This window comes from Gadus macrocephalus, chromosome 15 (genome assembly GCF_031168955.1).
Source record: "Gadus macrocephalus chromosome 15, ASM3116895v1".
Classification (NCBI taxonomy): domain Eukaryota; kingdom Metazoa; phylum Chordata; class Actinopteri; order Gadiformes; family Gadidae; genus Gadus; species Gadus macrocephalus.
Genome location: NC_082396.1, coordinates 19,487,104 through 19,489,844, shown reverse-complemented (window position 1 = coordinate 19,489,844; position 2,741 = coordinate 19,487,104).

Here is a 2,741-nt window from a genome sequence, read left to right as displayed (position 1 = left end):
GCGGCTCTGTTGGGAGAAATGCACACAGATTATGTCCCAACCTAATCCAACCACAAAAGATGACTCTCTGATTTAATACCGAGGTTGGCTAAGGGTTAGCCCGCAAGTACGCACACACACATTCTCTCTCGCACACAGACACACACACACACACACACACACACACACACACACACACACACATGCACTCACAAAGCGAAGAGAGCGAGTGGTAAACACTTACCTTTCCATATGTGTACAAGGACAGCTGCAATTAACCTTAAGCTGAGGCAGCCCTGTGCTCTTTTAGATCGGCTGAATGTGAAGTGTTCCCCGTAACTACCGGGAGCCAGTGGTTTGGTGTGTGTATGTGTGTCTGTGTGTGTGTGTGGATGTGTGTCTTTTTGTGTGTGTAGGTATAGAGGTATTTTATTGGAGTACAATGCAAAAGTCAATGCAAAGTTGTTGCTTACACCTGTTAGCCACCTGGAACATCCAAGGGGGGAAGACTTTATTTTTCATCCCAATTTGATACCCCTGTGTTGTCCTTCATCACAGTGAGTGAGTGAATAATGGAGTGAGTGCGGCCACCTCACCAGCCGCTAGCCCTTTAGGTAGTGTCTTATAGCCTTTTAGGTACCATCTGCTAGCCCTTTATAGTGTCGGCTAGCCCTTTAACTAGCGTCTGCTAGCCATTTATAGCGTTGGCCATCCCTTTAGGCAGCGTCGGCTAGCCCTTTATGGCTTCAGCTAGGCCTTGAGGTAGCGTCTGCTAGCCCTTTAGGTAGCAACGGCTAGCCCTTAAGGTAGCCTCTACTAGCACTTCAGGTAGCGTCTGCTAGCCCTTTAGGTAGCGCTGGCTGTAGCCACACCATCTCTGAGTCCGCCACACTCATGCTCTCTGCTCAAAGGCTCTGAGGGATTATTAAGATCAATTCTATGACAAGGATTTTGGGACACAACCCCCTTTCAAATACTTATTTGTGTGTGTTTGTGTGTTTGTTTGTCTGTATGTGTGCATGTGTGAGAGAGAGAGAGAGAGAGAGAGAGAGAGAGAGAGAGAGAGAGAGAGAGAGAGAGAGAGAGAGAGAGAGAGAGAGAGAGAGAGAGAGAGAGAGAGAGAGAGAGAGAGAGAGAGAGAGAGAGAGAGAGAGAGAGAGATTCTTTTTTTTATATATAGCTGTGGTTTGGAGTGGCTATACGGCTATATAGCGGCTAAATCAATGATCTTTAAGGTAGTAAATTATTCAAACGGGCAGTATTAAGGTGATACATCTTCATATGTTTCTGTGAATGACACTTTAAACAGATCTCATGAAGTAGTTTGCAACGTCAACGGTGCATACATTGTGTATATTAATGTTCCTCATCACAGCGTCCCTCTCCTATCACAGGAATCTAGAATCAATATGTTCGGGGGTTGTTCAGAATATTGTGTTCATATAATATGTTCATATATTAAATACAGGATATATGCGTGCACGTTAGGCCTACATACAATTAAATAATGGCAATAAGTCGTAAACAGGTGCATATGGATACATACGATAGCTGTGGGAGGGGGAGGGGGTCAGTCGATGGCAACCACCATAGCACCCATGACATTCACGTGACGTGGAACCAGGCCTATTAAAGAGAATATGCCACAAAACGTAGGCATGTCACACGTTTAGAGCCATTATTGTAAAATCTGCCGTGGACCAACGTAGTTACTAAATTCTGGTGTGAGACAGGGTTTAAGGGACGTGGTTATTTCCGTTTTTCTACAAAAATCTACTACAAAAATCTGAAAATCTGAAAAATCTGATTGTTGATTTGACGTATACCATACGTCAAACAACAATCCCCCACCTCCCCCGCGCCCAGAGCATTGAATCATGCTCTGGGACATGATTCAATGTCTAAATTGTTGTGAGCATGAACACGAAATCGCATGATACTGGGATGATATACAAAATTTGGACCTTCCAAGTGTCTTCATGTTACAGGTTGCTTGTTTACTTATTTTTTATGTCATGCTTTATGAGGAATCTCTCCATAGATCTATTCATTCAATCCTGTTTAATGGTTTTATTTTATTTTTATTTATTTCACCATGTACACAGGTACTAGGAATTCTTTCTCTGCTTTTGACCCATCCGGGTAGCCGGTGAACACATACACACACAGAGGTCCACACACATGGGGGCACTCACATGGGGGCACTCACATGGTGGCACACACATGCTGCGGTGCAGCGCCCGGGGAGCAGGGGGGTTTCAGATGCCTTGCTCAAGGGCACCTCATCCATGGATTTTCTCAGGATTCGAACTGGCCACCCTCCAGTTACCAGTCCAACTCCTTCACCAGTATGCCACGGATGTGCCTGTATTTTACCGTACAAGTGTTAATGCCCGCAATAGTCTGTGACTTGTGATTTGTGCGTAGTTTTGTGCTTTATGTGTTTATGCTTTCCTGTCTGCATGTATGTGCTCTTGCATGTAATGGTGATTGTGACACACGTCGTGGATAAAACCCACGGTCAAATTACGAGAGGTCGAGAAGGACTAGGGTTGAATGATAAAGGCTTTATTGTCACCGCAGTCAGTCTCGGAGTTCCGCGTTATATCCTAATTGTGTGGCCTCCACTAAGATGTCCTTGGCCAATAACAATGCTCTAAACTACGGGCCCTTAATGTTCACGCCCACAATGTCCAAAATACATTCCATACAGTAATTCCAGCATTACGTACAAAAGGGTTGCATGTTAAACATTAGTCACA